At 37.9% G+C, this 18,325-nt stretch overlaps 1 protein-coding gene across 1 annotated transcript in view; it reads right to left on the bottom strand.

Moving 5' to 3' along the window:
- Nucleotides 1-18,325, bottom strand: part of LOC114060674 (teneurin-4-like) — a gene marked incomplete at its 3' end in the record, with an annotated part of 250,119 nt that overhangs the window by 156,858 nt on the left and 74,936 nt on the right. Inside the window, exon 2 of the mRNA XM_027890361.1 lies at nucleotides 4,686-4,828. The remainder of the gene's footprint in view (nucleotides 1-4,685; nucleotides 4,829-18,325) is intronic.

An 18,325-nucleotide genomic window follows, 5' to 3' on the forward strand; every position in this document is an offset into this window, starting at 1 on the left:
CAGTGAATTTTCCCCTGGACCATCGGGAGCAGTGACATTACATATGAAGGGAACCTGCAAGGATGGGAAAACCTTCAGTCAGGAATCTTATCCCACTACTTTACATGGGGATATCTAGTGCAAAAAAGGCAGTGCTAAATCCCCACTATAAAAGTGATGACTTGGAGAAAGGGAACTTCAGCTAATGTTTAGCTGAAGCTAAATATGAGTGGCAGCAAATTCAGCTGACCTCTCCTCACACTGTTTCCAAGAGCTGTCAGAGAGGGTGGCCTTGTTCTTCCCTCTTTGAACTAGATAAACAGAAAACCTCCCTGCCCCACTAAGACATCTGTAGCTACAGAGATGCCTTTGGATCATGATAATGATGATCTTTCCAGATTTTTCTTTGAACTTTCATCTTTGATGGCCTCCCTTCCTAGAATCCCCAAATAACGCAGCTTTGACCAGCACCTCTGGAGCCCTGTAGTCAAACCTGTGTCTCAAAAGCAAGTGCTGAGATTAGGTGGCTCAAAAACTTGCACCTCTATTTGAAAGTCACCAAGGACAGAGATTATCCAACTTTCCTGGTTAACCTATTCAAACATCTGATTATCTTCATGTGATAAGTTAAAAAAAAAATTGTTTGGCATTTTTCTTTTTTTAACCACTTTAGACCCATTATACAATTTATTCTCTCATAGACTGAAGGCACTGATTAGTGACTTCAAATCTGAAGCTACCATAGCGGTAATCTTTAAATTACATTATAAATATTCAATCTCTAAAGATATTTGTGATTTCTAGAAGAGCTCCATGCCTCACTTCACATACTCTAGTTCTCCCAACAGGTTTATGTCTGAGGTAAAAATTACTGTGCACATCAGTAAATATCTTTTCTCTTGTCCCATCTCTAAAACCAGAATCAGCTTTATATTCTATTATTCTACGCCTTTCCCAAATCCTGATAAATTATCATGCAGCAATGCCAACCGTTCACTATAGAAATGATTCATGTCTAATGAAACATTTTTATGTTTTCAACTAAAAGGGTGTTGGGAATTAATTTCTGCAGTGGAGGCTGCAAGGGTCTGAGCATATCACCTGTTCTCATCCTGGGCCCATTTTCTGGAAAGAGCATACCATTAAGAGAAAAGGAAAAAATAATGACACCATAAAACTGCAAAGAGTTAATTTTCTTCTATTTATCTCAATGTCCTTTATGAGTGTTGGGCAATCTCATTAATTTCATTGTATAAATGGGCAGGATGGACTGATATAATCTGTCAAACCCTTGCAAATCTAGAGTAAATATAAGATTACTTTACCCATCTCAGCCCTGTTCTCCACACTAGGCCACACCAACTCCCTTGATTTTTGACAGCAGAGAAATATGATCACAGAGAGAATAAACCATGTGGGATACAACGTGTGACCTAAGGGATCTGAGGATCATTTCCAATCATCTCCTGTGTCCCATAAAAATAGGGGTGAACCCTGAAATAGAGCAATAAATGGCTTTATTTGTAGTGTGCTAATTCGCAGTTTGAGCACCTTGAAGCGTTGCCGTAAGTGTATGAATGAAATGTCAATTTCTTAGTAAAAACCAATAAAAAAACATGCTAATTAGAGCTCATTTGACCACCCCTTAACAAGAGGCATCACAACACTTCCCATGAACTGGTTCAGGGAAGATATTCCTATATGAACATATTCTATCTGCTCCTCAAAATTCAGCTATGTCAAGAGCTCCAAAAGCTTGAGAGGCAGCATTAATAAAAATGATCACCTACACCAGCTATTTCTTGCCTTTATCAACCCCCCACTTGTAGTAACACGTCTTTGAACCTCAGGATGTTTGAGGACATGGCACTGGAAAAAAAATAGCCTTGATTGTGTAGACACCTTACAGTGGTTCCTTGGTGTTTTTTATGGAAGTTCAATGTGCCCAGTAAGCAACCAAAGATTATTTTTCTTCCAAAGGCCAGACTTACATGGAATTCTTTAATTAAATGCACTGTAGAAATGTCAGCCTTTACCCCTCTGTTATATAGTATCCTTTGTCCTTCATATAATGATTTTAAAGTGTTTTGCAGACATCATTTGATAGAATAATAAGGTCTTATTATTGAATCTTTATGTCTCCTATTGTCCCAGGAGCACTGACCTTGCTTCCCCAATGCAGAGGTCTGTCTGCCAGGCTAATCACACTGATATTTGAGTACCTCAGAGGAGATCCTTAAGTGGCAACGTTTCTGCAGGAACTCAAAACTAACCAGATGTACCGATAAGATCCATTTACTACTCTTGTGTATTTCTGCAAGGTTATAAACTAATTCCAGTTTCAAATGTAAATCCCCATTCTGGTGACATGTGGAGAGATGCATGGTTAAATAACTCAAATTCTCCCCAGTTGGTCAAGGTTCTCCATACACGTAGCAGTGGATGTGATTTACTAGCAGATAGTAACCATAGGGAACTAAGATGAATGAATACCCCATCCACTCTTTTCCAGTAGATATGTAGTTCTGAAAAATGCCCTTGAACTAATGCATCACTATGGGAATAACCCTTCATTTGTGTCCTTCACTTTTATTTGCCAGAACAATGCATTACTGCTGTATCTTTTAGGCATGGACAAACAGATATTAGCATGCATTCCTGTAAGTTTTTTCTTCCTTGACTTGATATGTTTTATAGATATATCCATAAATATCCATGCACACAGCAGGTTATATGCAATACATCTGACAGGGAATGGTTACATCAAGCACAATATCACTTTTTAATATAATCTTGGCTTGTTTCCATAGCTGTCACAAAGTCTAGGTTAGGTTGATAGGTCTCTTAAAAAAACTACAGTTTGTGGCAATTGAATTATTACTATTCTTTTTAAGAAAGTCCTGATACTTATGAGGACTTTTTCATCCAGGAATAAGATATTTTGATAGATGCTGCACAAATTATGATACAAAATCTCATATCTGGAGATATGCAGATACTTCCCAGAAGTATCAGCATCCTTTGCACATCTGCACATCTGAGAAAATGTCCAATGTTTTAATTTTCCACTCAGAAGCTTTTCACTTATTTTCTTTTCTGAAAGGAAACCTGAGTGCTCTACTATTGCCTCACCATACTTTTCATTTGTTCAGAAAAACCTTGTTTTCTCCCTCTAACACAGTGAAGGAACCTAGGCTATATTTTCTTTTACTGCAATACCTCTGGGAATCCCCAAATGAAAAAGAGCCTTGATATAAAGACAGCGTTGTTATACCAATCTCTACCAAATCAGATCAGCTACAGTTAGAAATCTAAATATTCCTTAAAATGCATTTATTTTAATAAAGACATATCAAGAACAATCTGCCTGTCACTGGTACAACGTGTATTTCAAGAATTTGCCCAAAGCAGCAAGAATTCAGGCTAGTCTCATTACTATATAAACACAATAATCTGAAACATGTTTTTAGCTTGGACTGAGGGAAGAAAACAAGCATGTGCTTATTGCTCAAAACCAGAAGAGAATCAGCACATTCTTGAAACATAAAGCTATACTTTGAACTCTGTCTGAGTAAAGACATTCTCCTGTGATGGATTTCAAAATCAGAAATGTCACAGGACTCTTAGTCTCGTCCTTACAAGTCAAACCACTACAGATCTTGTTGATTTGTTTCTGTACTTTGAAGTACAGTGTTCCTGTACAGTTTCTACAAGTTGTTGAAATATACTCAATTGTGTTTCTAAATCTTTATCCATGGCTACTTAAAGTCTTGGTGTATGTAGCACTGTAAGAGCAATTCAAGTTTCTATCAATTTTCTTTTGTTCTCTTCGAAACAATTTGGGGTGGACACTCATTGTATAACAGAGGTACAACATTCTGCAATTGGCAAGTTCTATTTATTAACTGTTACAAACAAATACTGTTTTATGTGGGATAATACAGTTCTAAAAGAGATCCTGTGCAGCAACACTAGATGAGTCAGAAGTACTATATCCACACGATATTGTAAAATCAGTGGTGGTTACTCTCATTCAGCAAAAGTGTCGGTGGCATTCAAGATAAAGTTGAAAGTCAACATACATTTTATCTGTTTTGCAAAAAAACCCATTATCTTTACTTGTACTAGGAGTGTGCAAAAGTAAAAAGCTGAGTGTTGGTAGGTATTTGGTGAATTGGAAATTCTGCTAAAACACAGGGAATGAAGATTCTGTATTAAGAAAAAAATGATCCTAGGTAGCATACGAGCTGCCATGAAATTATATTTAGGTTATTTCTTATACTTCAAATGAACTTCCAGGCCAGCACATTAACATTGACAATATCATTTATTTAAGCTTCAGGAACCTGGGATCATTCCTCATCTTGATTCAATCACTTTGGTTAAAACTCTTGTTAACAATACAGAAAAAAATGGATTTTCCAAGTGATCCCTATTTATTAGATAATAAATTTAAAATGACACTACAAATATAATTTCATGGTTTTTACTCTTTTCATTTCTTTAACGAAAAACAAGGATGGAGACAAATAACGATGCTTAAAATATCACCAGGAAAAGCTTGATTTATGAACTCCACTTAAGTATAAACACACATCAGAAGAGAATTATAAATGTCTAAATACCATACTCATGATAGATTAAGCGTTTTACTTCTTTCTCTCATCTTTACAAATAAATCTAAAAAACAATGACGGTATACTTACATATTTCAGATCCTCATCTGTCTAAGAATAGAAAGCACTCAAGTCATGTGCCAGAATAACTCCTGTGGTCTCTTCTCAATCCCCTTTTTTTGTTCACCATCCACAAAAATCAGTGCGCCACTGCAATGGTCCAGCCATTCTCACTACAGAAAAGGAGCCAGGTGTTGAGTGTCAGACAAGACTGGCATGGATTTGTAAAGGTTGTTTGCATGGCAACTGTCAGGACTGTACATGAAGGATCCCTTATAAGTTCCAAGACCCAGATTCCCTTTACCTACCAAAGTACCTACATCAGAAGCCAGGCTACCATCACATCAAACAGCAACTGGTACCTGTCATTATATCTGTATTGATATGGGCAAGTGGATATCTACCTTCATAAATACAGGACAGCGATGCCCATGCTGCCTTCCCATGCTTTGATTTCCCTAGAAAATGTTCCAGACTCATTCCTACCCAAGCATGTTCCAGACTCATTCCTACCCAAGATACACAGGACATGCCACCATCCATTGGTGTTCTTCACACGTTAGATGTGGTCTCAAATTCTGGATAAGGAGTACACTGAATGTGAGGTATTTCAAGCTGAATGGAATGAAACTAGACCTTAGTTAGTATGCACACATATTTAAACCTGGACAAAGATAAAATATGTTTTTCATAAGACAGACCTTCTAACTACATTTTTTCCCCTTTTTTTACTGTATTTCACACTTAATGCTGATAATAAAGTATATTTACTTTTTTAAAGCTAAAACTAAAATATTTTAGCTTTTACAGACTTACATTGGTCTTTTTGAAGAAATTTAGGAGACATATTCCTGTATCTGACACCTGGATAAGTCCAATTGTTTCAACATGCATCAACAAAATTGCTATCTCTGTCCCGCAGTGCATTTTGTTTAGACATTTTAACTTAGTAATGTCCTGAGCACTTCTTTTTTAGCAGCTCTATATTTAATGGGGACTTGAAGACAACTCTCCATTTTAGAGGCACTAAAATCTATATATAAGTTTACTGTGAGACATATTGGGTAACGTCACTCAGTTTAGTGATAACACTCACTGGTATAATATGTGGCACAGCAGTAAAAAATGAGCCAGTGCATGATCTTGCTAAAGGCCAACAGTTTCTGATAGGTCACAATTAGTATGCCCCTCAGTGTTATCAAAAAATAGCTTGAAAATTTGTGATTGCAGATGTAAGATGCAGTCCAGCTCAGCTGTCCACATAAAACTGTCCAGTATCACCAGAGATGCCCTAGTTATTCTGATTGTCCTTCATCTGCTGTCCAGAAAGACACAGATTTCCTGCAAATCCTGCATCTTCTCTGCCACTCTCTTAAATAACTTTGGGCATCTAAAATGGCTCTGGGCATCTCAAATGTCTCTAAGTTTATTTTAAAACTAAATTGTGCACTAAATCACAAGTTATGCACTGAGAACAGGACTCAGTGATACACCACCTCACTGTTGCTACTCCCCACGTATAACGCCGGAACACTACCCCTTTCCACAAGTACTGCTTCAGAGAATGAGTTGCATAACAAGATCACAATATTTTTGCACTGTATGCTATTTAGGCACATGCATGCATGCTGTATCAGGGCTAATACTTTTTATTCTTTAATTAATATTACCATTTTGTAAAAATTAAAGCAATGGGAATCCCAAAAAAGCCATTATGTTTTGATTGTTAGGAGCTGACACAAATGGATTCCAGTAGAGATAATGCTGTAAATGTTGATCATGTTACAAGTTGGCCCACCTACTGTCACATCAGGAAAAAGAGGTTTAAATATAAAACTCTTATTTTTAACTGAGTTAATATTAGAAGTGAAGGAGGAGACGTTCAGCTGGGATAAACAGTAGCTTTGCTGATGTAAGTGGCACTATGCTGATTTACAGTAGTGAAGTAACTATCAGAAACAGGATATCTTCTCTCCACCAAGAGCTCCATAAATTTATTTATAATATTATTTCAATAAGGAAAAGGAAAATCAGAACATAAAGAAAAGTTGAGATATTCAAAGGTATCTGGGGAGTCCTGACAAACTTCTATGAGGAAATGAATAGAAATATAAAACGTGTCCTAGCTCACTAAACTGATTCAAATCCTCAAGCTGAAATCTGCATGTTAAATAACTACATGTTTTGTTTACAATGAGCAGTATATTCCAGACATAATTAAAATAAAGAAAATTGTTATTGGATACCTCTTGATGACAAAAAAAAACAAAAAAAAGCCCTCAAGCCTCCAAGGTATTAAATAAAAGTGGTTTTTATATTAAGCATTCATTTAAGTTTTCTTCTTGAAGTTACAGTTCCTAGAGTACTGTGAGTAAGTTAGATTATTATTAAAAATAAGAGCAAGACCATCAGATTTTGTTACTAAATTGGAAATAGGAGTTCTGGTTTAGGATGAAAAATAAAAGGAACAAAAATGCTCTAATATTTAAAACTCACATTTCTAAATACCTAATTTATCTTGGGTTATTAAGTATTCTAGAGTTGGGCATTAATTTTGGGTGTCTACTCAATAGCACTTGGACTTTGTAATAAAATATAAACAAAATTAGAAAAATCTAATAAGTTTAACCCAGAAGGAACCTCACTTCTCTAAAAATCCAACTAAAGGAACCAAAGTTGTGTTTTCTTTTTAAATTACTTTCTCCATCTTTAGCTGAGGTGTTTAAAGACTCCATAATGAAGGATAGCACAGAGCACAGCACAGGAGGACTGAGACTGTGGGCTTTAGGGAGATTTAGGGCTGCAGAGCGGCTGGCTTTTTGTTATATTAACCTGCCCAGGAAAGCAATTCCCTCCACAGTCCCCATGCCCAATCCCCATAAGTGAAGACATATGGCAGTTTTGTGATACAGAGAACACACTGTGGTAGTTTTATTGATACTGGGACCGCTTTTTAGCCAGTGTAAGTCTTCTCCACTCAGCTACGAATTGATCCCATTGACTCTTGGCACAGGGAGAACAGCCATATAGGTTAATGCTGCCCTTGCAGTCGGATTCCTTCTCTGAATTACCCTCTGAAGGTGCCTCTATTCACTGACTCCAGGGAGACTCGCTGAGTAAATTTAGGCTATAGGTAACTTTTGTGCCTCTGCCCATTCAGTGGGATCAATTTGTAATGGTGTGCTTTTTTCTTTGTCTGTAATTCTCAGATGTGAGTCTATTGATAGAAAACCATCAGAAAGAGCAATGACAATGGTGCAAGTTGTGCATGGCCATAACTATCTTATCATCTGGTCAATGATAATGTCAAGGCGAGCAGAGTTTCTTCCTCCCTCCCTCCCTCTTCTGCCTGTCCATTATCTATCTGAGGACAGTAACCATTAAAACATTTCAAAACCCAGATCCTAACATTTCATGTTAAATTAACATGAAATTAAATTAACATTTCATGTTAAATTAACATGAAAATATTAATGAATGTGAATTACCCTGAATGGGAGAGCTGTGGTACATCTTGCAACTACCTTGCAAAAGGGGTTTTTAGCTCAGATTCTTGGCTAAAGGACAAAAGGCGTTGGCCATGTGGCTCAACTCTGCGCACACATAGACACATGGAGATTGTTTCATATTTTCTGCTTCCCTCCTCAGATTTCTCTCTTCCAGCCATCAGCTTCTCTGCTAACCTTGAAACTGCTAGGGAATTCATTCTGTGGCTTGTGTTCCCTCCAAAGCAGAACTGCAGGACCTCAGTTCCTCCCTAGAAATTATGTCTCCTGGAGTCATTATTCCCTCTCAGCTTCAGACCACTTCCTGCAATTTCAGAGCCACTGAAAACAGCAGTTTCAAATGAGCTATTAACCCATGAAGGCTAAGCCAGACTGGACTCACTAGCATTCCTTTGATGCATTTTCTTTTCTTTCATTTTTGTTTTCTCCTACCCCTGAACTTTGGTGAAATCTAAACAAAAAGATTCCTCCTCAGATAAGTTTTGGCCCGTTTTTACAGACCTTATCATCCCCTGAATACTGTTTGCTTTTCAGCTCCAGTTTTCTGCTGCAGACTACCATTTACCAAATCTATCTTTCTTGAAAAATTCTGATGACCTGTAAAAGCTCAAATGTTAACTATCAAAACCCTTGGGTATATCCACAAATGGTTATGTAAGGCTGGAGGCACAATGCCAGACTAACAGACGACAGACCCATTTATCATCAGTAGGAACAGGCACATTAATTGGCTACAATGCCAGTACCGTCCTTCAGCATTAACAAAACTCTTCTTGATCCTCAATGTACCCCCAGAACATCCTTTATTAAATAAGATAAATAATACTCAGGTCGAGGGTCGCCCTGCTTCACCTAAGAAAGCTCAATTATTTATGAATACGTCCCTGACTAAGGATGTCTTTGCCTTGCAAAGAAAGCTTTTTGGTCTACTGACTAAATGTTTTACTATTCTACACATACACATCTTCTCTATAAAAGAATCACCAACAGAGAAACAGAAACACGTGAGTCCCATAAAGTTTCTGGACTGGGGGAGGGTGGTTGAACATCAGGACAAGTTGACCATCCAAAAGGCTGTGGAGTCTCCAGCCTAGGCAGTCTGACTAGATACAATCCTGGGCTCTTGTAGATGATCTGTCTTTAAGTAGTGTGCGTTGGACTAGATGATCTCCAAGGTCCCTTCCAACCTCTGTGATATTCTTTAGTTCTGAGTCCATAAGGTGAAGTCACACAAGTGGATTCCCAGGTTTCCATCGCTGGCTCTTTCACATACTCACACAAAAGCCAAAATACTCATAACTGGCCTGTGTTTCCCTCTGTTTCACCATGTCAAGAGGACTCTCCCTTTAAGAGCCCTTGATGCCATTTTTTTTGCATACTCACAAAGCATGTGAAAAAGTAACCAGTGGCCATTGTTTAATATTGTACCTGCAGAATTCCCTGTAGTTAAATGAACTTGTCTGCAAAATGGGAACTACTTTACCCCCATATTGCAAAATATCACATATGATTCCAGGCACACTGGGTCATATTTGTCACCATGGTTAGTTCAGAAGCAGTGAGACAGAGCAATGCCTCTGCATTAGGATGGAGAAAGTAAAACACTGGTAATTTTACTGCAGAATTGACCACACATTACAAGTAAAAGAAGCATAGTGTTTCTTTCAATGGTGGCTTTCACCTACTTTTACGTGAGTTGCTCTAAATGGTTCTTTGATCCATTTCATGGAAGGAAGAGCTCAAAACTAATACTTTAGTATTATTTCATGGGACTCTGAAAGGACCATCTGGGTCAAGTCCATCTTGCCAACACAATTTCTAATTAATCCCGTGTTACTACCAAGGCTGCACTTGATAACACACAGATTTTTGATGCTATCAAAAAAACTCCTCCATATAGCTTGTTGAGTAATTATGTGTTGATCCCATCATAATGACACTTTCCCCTCCTTTTATCACTTTTGATCTTGGTAAGAAGGAGAGTTCTTTTTTAATTCTTCCCACAGGGATTTGGGACTTTTTTCTCAGAATGACAGAATATTTCCTCCATACTTGGAATGGAGCATTTTGTTTGCACACAGTACTGGGGAATTTTCAGAACTGACACTATGTCAGCCTGGCACGCATGCTTTATACCTGCATAGCCAAAGGAACTGGCAGATGGTTGGTGACAAAAGGAGCATCCCATGGAGCTGCAGGAGAACCATCTCAACAGATCCTAGATTTCAGAGCCTGAAAGACATTCTGCAACAGCCCAACCATAGCACTGCTCAGCATTCCGCCAGAAGCAAGGCAGGTGCTTGAAACATTTGCCAGGATTCACTGATTCAAAAGTGCTTAGTCTCTGACATGGAAATAAATCTGTCAAAGGGATGTGGAATGCTCTTACAAAGAGATCTAAGGGCAATCACCTGGTATAGGACAGCACCTACCACTTTGTTTCTGTGGCTTTTTGATAACAAGAGGACAGACGTCTCCAAAATTGTCTCTTCCAGGTCTCAAAGCAGGACAGCCAGTGAGAATAAGTGGGAGCAATGAGAATATATGATGCTGAATGAAGTGGTAGCTCAAAGAGAAGATGTGCCGGAGCAGGTCTCATTTCTGCACAGATCTTCAGGACTGCAGCATCTGTCACCCCACAGCATTTGGTGAGGACCATTTTATAGAAGAGTGGCTGTTGATGGTTCAGTGCTACATAAACATTTGAATTGTAACCCTGGCTGATGGGACTGGGGAGGAGGGAGTCAAGATTGTTGAGCTCAATATGTTAGACTTGTCAGATTTGTATAAGTTCTGCCCTCTGCTTGACAACTCCATATTTCATGTCATTCTACCTCTAGTAGGCAAGTGTCATACTTGGAGTTCTGTCTCCCATCTAAACTTGTCAAAAATAATATTTATTTTTCTTCCTACAGCTTTCCTTCCTCAAGTTGGTGGTAGACTGAGGAAAAAGCATTCAGGTCTTCATGTCACTCTATTATTTCATTTTTTAAAATCCTCTTTCCTGAAAATTTTCCAGTATCTGTCCCAGCTCCTGCTCAAAATTTCCCATGCTGCCCCTACAACATATCAACATGATCCACAGTTCTTGTTGAGCAATGGTGAACCCGTCCAGAATATGTGAAGCCTCTTCCTTCTACGAAAGAAATGAACCATAGCAAAGATCATTGCAGCTAATCTGTCTTCAGACTCAGGAAGATTCTTCTGCACCTCTGCATTTCAGAAGATGACCTTTATCAGATGTAAAGCCTACAAATATGTTTTGACTGTGTAGGGCAAACTACGGATATAGGATTTGATGTACAAATGTAACAGCCCTTCTCCTATCATACATCAGCCAGTGCAGCACAGATGCAATGTCACAGAAAGAAAAGCATAAAGTAGAGGGAACAAACACAAAAACTAGTTTATAACTTGCTAGTGGGGAAGAGGAGACCAACTGAAACAATTTATATTGAAGGTCCAATGGAATACCATGGAGTTAGTCTCCCTAGAGGAAGGAAGGAAACCAGGAACAACATTATTTCTCTAAATGCAAACATTGTTTAGGAGAGATGGTGCTTCTGTGATCAGGCCAAGAACAAGAGTTCTTCACTGAATAAGCAACTGAACTTGCTGGTGTAGGAAGTACTGTGCGCACTGATGCCCTAGGGCATTGATTTCATGATCAGGAGACCCTGAGACCTGCTTCAGTTTTCCCATAATGAGTGGATTGAGTGCATTCATCAAAACTGAGATTTCAGGGCTCAAAGTTCAAAAAGTTACCAGAGGTGACATCATTTCCCTGCTTCCTCCTTTTCTTGTCCCTTCCAAAAACAACCCCACTATATTTTTTTCTTTCCATTTTGAAGTCTCCTGGGGGTTAATTATCTTTCTAGGATGAAAACCATATGCTATTTCATGCTCTTGCATAAGGTTAAGCTGCATATGATGAAACTGATCAATTAAACCTTATGGGAAGGAAAGGGAGGGTGAAGCCTGGCCAGGAGACAGTGTTCTCATTTACTGACAATGTAATCCCAGGTATCAGACACATACAAAAATTCACTTGCCCACAAGGAGCAGAGGAGAGAAACTGCTGCCTGTATCATCGTAAATTAAGCTGGAGAACATTAAAATGGGGAACATAAATGTAAACAAGATCAGGACCGTCACTGCCTAAGACTAACAAGACTTGGACTATGGAAAGGTCATATTATTTAAAAACCAATTTTTCTGTGTGTTTGGGTTTTTTCACTTTGCAGCTTGAAGACTCCTTTGAACACAGCAGATACCCTGCTGATGTGCATTCATAAAATCCAGCCTGCTGTGTGAACCTACGCCTGTCAATTCATTTTAGTGCAGGAACAGTCCTCTAAAATGTTAGTCTGATTTTCCAATCTATCTGGCATGTGAGGTTGGTTCTTATCATTATGGATGGTTTTCCTTCAAGCTAGAATATGGATTTTTTTTGTGCAGGTCTGGCAGGGATCAAACAAGAAGAGAAAACAGACATGGAAGCACTCCACTGAGTCTCATGCTTGTAAAGTTCCATGCATAAAAAATCGTAAGTGGAAAGATCTACAGCCACATGCAACCAACTGAAGGGAAACAATGAGACTTTAACTAAGAGCTGCTTACAAGTAAATTCTTCATAACCCCTAAGCCAATAACTTTGTTGCCTGAATAATTTCCTTGTCAAAGAGCAACATTTTTTTTGCCAGTGAAAAAGAATAACTGAAAACCACTCAATCCACAGCCCTGCATAGCTTAGATTCAACATAGGGTAACATTTCAGAGTAGTTATACTTCCCCAGAATCTAGCATTTGGAAAGTGTGTTACTGAAAAGAAATAAGCACAAACATACACAGATGTCTACTGTTCTGGCTTCAAATAACCCTTTTGGAGAAAGAGTGGTGTATATACATATGGGTGTGCACATGTGTGGGCATGCATGGGAAAGCAAAGTGAGCTTTATTTTTATTCTGAATCCCACCTAAACAAAGATCCTAATGTTATCCACTGGAATGAGGTAAGAAACATGATCATTTGGTTCCAAGACCTGCCTGAAACTACAGTTTTTGTAGCCTTGAATGAGCAGCAGTCAAAGTAAAAGAGATCAGATGAACTGCATTTAGAAGTGATGCAATGAACTGGTATGAGGGGAAAGTGCTTTTAGTGATCGATATGAAAACAGGGGGCTTTCATCTAACCACAATAAGGACGGCAAAGAGGAATTTGGGCAATATAATATGGGATAAAAGGGTAGATATCCTCTTATTTCAATCTAAAGACTTAATGATGCTTATTAAAAGGTTGTTACTTGGTTTCATGGAAGAATTATGGTCCTTCACCTCTTTCCTTAGAATGAATGGCCTGACAGGCAAAAACAAGCAGTTTTAAGTCCTTGGTCCTTGTCATGGAAGTGCTTTTCTCATTTTTCTGTAACTTCGCCAAAAGATCAGCTCACACAAATAAAGAATACACAATGCTATTCACCAGGCAGCATGTTCATATTACAGCACTTGGGTAATAAGTTATTAGGATTTGATTCACATAACAATTGTTGAGATTTGTGTCAATGTTACCAGCAAGCGAGAGCTCTGAAACAGTGAAGTGTTCTTATGCTTAAAAAAATGCATTGTGCCAAAATCAAGTCTGGAGGAGGTATATTGAAGACAATGAACTTCCAGCAGGTGAGCTAGGCTGCACATTTCTGCTGGCGAAATCTTTCCACCACTTACTTTATCGCTGTCATTTTCTCTATGAATTATTGCTTTTTTGTCAGATTTACCTCCCCTTCCACTTGAAAACAGTCATCTAGGGAATAGGCCAGGAATAAAGAAAAACCTCCTGGAGGTTAATGTTGCAATGACAACAACAACAAAATAAAAAGGAACTGGTCTGCCTCTTCAACTAGGGTTGACTGATCCACGCAGTACGGTTCAGCTACAAGAATTCAATCTGTTTGTATCTGAATATAACAGACAGCACTGCTTTTCTGGCACTCGACAACATCAAAGTGTTTTGAACTCCCAGTTACTAGATTTTTTAGACTACCTAGTATACTTCAAAGCCTTACAGTTCTTCAGAACAGACAATTCAGATGAATCCATACCTCTTTAAAAGTCCATTAATTAGTTTTTCAATTAATGTCAGGAAATCCCATATAGCATTTGAATATGGGTATAGATGGTGCTGGCATTCCTAGAGTTCTACAGTAGAGTCATGAGACAGAGATATGCCCTGAGATATGCCCAGAGATATGCCATGGGACAGAGACAGGAGACCAGAGCACCAAACTGCCCTTCTTCTTGTCAGAAGTACTCACCAACTGCATAAACTGCCTTTTTTTTGGATTAAAGGATTCCATCCCAATTTTTTAGAATAAACCATGGGGGATTAGTTCAGATAGAATTATCCAAAATTAAATAAACTGAGCCAAACCTTTGAAAAGCTATGTTGCTCCTGTATTCCACCCCATGGTGTTTGCCTTACCTGTGAAATTTGGGTTAAATCTAACACAGCATCCAGAGGAAGCCTAGCAATCCAAGATGTAAATTTACAGAATCATTTAGGTCGGAAAAGAATTCCAAGATCACTGAGTACAAAATATCTTTCAAATTATAAAATGGGGGTAATGTTTTTAAGTTAAACACTTTCAGACATGTAGAACATGTGAACACATTCCTTTAGAAATTAACATGATGTGGAATCAAGCAATGATCAAATGAATGAAATCAAAGAATCTTTCATTTGTTGCATTCCTTGAAAAGTCATTTATGAACCAGAAAGTAAATGCACAAAGAATCTTAAATCACAACCAATCACACCAGCAAAACTTTGACACTCACTTCACACTACTAAATGGTTTAAAGACAGAACAACTGAAACAGGAGATCAAGTCCAACTTTACTGGAACAAATTGTGCTTTGAATTGTGTTGGTGCAGTGCCACAGAAGTCAATGGGATATGACCTTCACAGCTAATGAAAGAAGTCCACTAAATTCATCCCAGTCAGTTTGGCTGCAGAGCCCCTTTGCACATTCTATGCTCAGACTCTTGTTCTCTCAGGATAAGTAAAAGATTTCCAGTTAAAATATAAGCTAATGAATGTGAGAAATACCTTTTTACAGTCAATCCTCCAGTAAATAATGAGGAGGATACACTGGAAGCTACAGACCAGATTTTCATGAAGAACTTGATGAGCTCGACTCAAAGTCCTTTCACTATGAGATCTCTTTGCAAAGAAGCAGATTTACTACAAAGGTGTAGGAGGATGGCAAGCATTTTAGAGCATTTTTAGTGCACCATGCAGTGCGCCCTAGTTATTGCTTGTGTGACTGCAGAGCAATCATGGAGCAGATCTTCATCCTTTGCCTCCTTTCCTTCCAGATTACATCTGATTCCTGCCTTGCATATGGCAGTGGGCTACAGAAAGATGCTCACACTTAAAATTTATGGTGTGGCATGATCCTGTCAAGCACACATTTGAGAAATGCCTACAGAAATGAGTTTATTTATTCTTTAAGAAACAGACTCAGTTGACAAAGGGAAGGAGAGAGGTAGCGAAGAAAACAAGAAAATAATAGCTATCATTATCCATAAACATTAAAGCAGATTAACAGATTATGAGATAAAAAAGTAAATTAATCTTCCATAGTTTAAGGTCCTAATAGCATTAAGGTTCTATTTCCTGTCAACTAAAGTTAAGTTAATTGCCATTAATTTTTCAAAGCTAAGTAGCGAAAGAAACGAGATTCCTGTATTATTTGCCATACACTCTAGTTGTGACAGAAGTCCAATGTGAATAAAATGTGGTGAAAAAGTCTCATCACAAGATAATTGAAATTATGCCTAGAAAAGGCTTACTAATCCATACCCTTGCCACTGCAATTTCCTCTCTTCTATGGAGCATCCGATGAAGTATCCTACTCAAGAAGGTTTAAAAGTGATTCAGTGATTTAGAATTTTCTGTTATTACTAGACTATTTTTTTTTTTTTTTAGTAAAACCTCTTGGCAAGTAATCTATAAGTACTGTATACTGTAAATTCCTACACAATTAGTAATATATTATACATTAGAAAAGCATTTGAGCTCAGTACAAGGGACAGAGATGATGATTTCTTTTCAATGCAAATAGTTCACTGCTTCCTTCCAATTTTTAACATTGAAGCTGTTTTTTTCAGTAAATGCTGAGAAGCTTGTTCACAACCACCTTCTTGTTATATCCAATTTAGGCATGTTGAATACTTTTCTCACTGTGTTTCCCATACAAGAAAGCAGTCAAAATCAGCCTTTTCTACCCTGATCTTGATGTCTCAAGAAATCATTAAATCCCAGAGCTTTGGGTTGTAAGGGACCACAAAGATCTTCTGGTTCCAACTCTCCTATCATGGGCTAGGCACCTTCCACTAGACCAGGTTGCTCAATGCCCCACTCAACCTGATCTGCACTATGAGTTCTGGTATTCACAAAGTGTTTTTTGTATTAAAACCTATTTTCTTGGAAGACTGTTATCACCACTGCATTAACAACAATATAACAGGGTACCAGTGAAAAAGCCTATGCAATGGGAGGATAAATATTAACTTATTTTGCTGAATATAGGTAAGTGTATACATGCTGCCCATCAACTAAGAGGCTGTAGTCAATTCATAAACCTCTATGTTTAACCACCAGTAGAAAGTGGCAGAAAATCAGGAGGTGATAATGTTAATTCCCCAGAAAAGTTCAGAAAAATAACTTCATGCAAGGTCATAGTTATATGTGCAATACAACCATCAATAAACCAGTGACACTCAGAGGATGCTTCATGTCATCATATGCAAGAAATGCACAATCTGAAAGCACAGGTTTTGTATTTCATTTAATTTTAATTTAAAAAGGTATTTGTGCAAATGCCAGAACAAATTAAATTCTGATTAACTTTTGCTGCTGACATCCCCTTTTATTAACATAAATGTCTTCCACCATATATTTGAGAAAATTCTTTAGGTCACACTGCAGCAGGAATTTCTTCCTGCTTTGCAGCTCAAAATTTCTTTTGTTTAACATAATCCCATCATGCCTGTCTTTGTCACCTTGGGATAACAGAAACAATCTTTCCCCTTTATCCTCTGAGAGCAGGACTTTCTGTTTCCTACCAAGTCAGGTTGTTCAGCCCCTTAATGATTTTTGCTGCTGTTCTCGGAATTCCCTTCAATTTGTCAACATCCATCACTATATTCAAGGTGCAATCTCATCACTGCTGTATAGCGAGAAAGTCACCTCCCTATGGACAAAGGAATGACGAGTCTGCACGTACAGACTGAAATCACAATATCCCTTTTTGTCATCCTCTAGCATTCCAGCATGCATATATCATTTGCTGTCTGCTAAAACCCCAAGGTCTCCTTTGACATTTCTGCTTTCCAGGTATCTTTGTCTGACTTAATAACTGTGCTTTAGATTATTCCCCTCTAAGATTTATTAGCCTATATTTTTCCAGGTCAAATCTCATCCTGTTACTTGAACCACATATTTATGACGTGTCCCATTCTCCTTGCACTATTTCCTGGTAATTAAACATAGTTTGTTATTTTGAGGCAGAAGTTGGAAGATCCTTATTAAGATTTGGATAAGATTTGATCAGAGTATTTCAGTCCTTTTATCCATTTATGTCCGTCTTGCCCTGATTCTACTGGGTGCTACACTCTTTTTCACTGCTGGGACACTAGGTTTTTTTATCATCAGTGTGATTGACTGTGCAGGTGCCAAAAGGTAGCCCTGTAGCTCTCTCTTGTCCTTGCATGTTATCCAGTAAGAAAAATGCAATCATCCTACCTAACTTTGGGTATCTACAGTGTAGGGAATTCACTGACTCCTGAACTAGTATAAGCTCTTTTACAGTTAAAGGAATTTAAAAATGGACATGTTCTGGTTACACTATGGAAATACTTGTTTCATTTCAATGGGCATGGGTAGAGTTCAGTAGACCTGGTTGTAGATATGTAAACAGCTACAGACAACTGCAGACATCTTCTTTGACTGGCTTCATGATTTACTCTTTCATTTTTTCCTAACTAATAAAATGTAAAAGTATAAGACCTTCTTTAGATTTAGTTCACTTTTTTCCATATCATAAATTTTTTCATCTGTATAAATTAGGATCATTTTTGATGATCCATGTTTAACTGTGAGT

The sequence above is a fragment of the Empidonax traillii genome, unplaced genomic scaffold (genome assembly GCF_003031625.1).
Source record: "Empidonax traillii isolate 1590-97213 ecotype Southwest subspecies unplaced genomic scaffold, ASM303162v1 scaffold285:size798778, whole genome shotgun sequence".
NCBI classification, from domain to species: domain Eukaryota; kingdom Metazoa; phylum Chordata; class Aves; order Passeriformes; family Tyrannidae; genus Empidonax; species Empidonax traillii.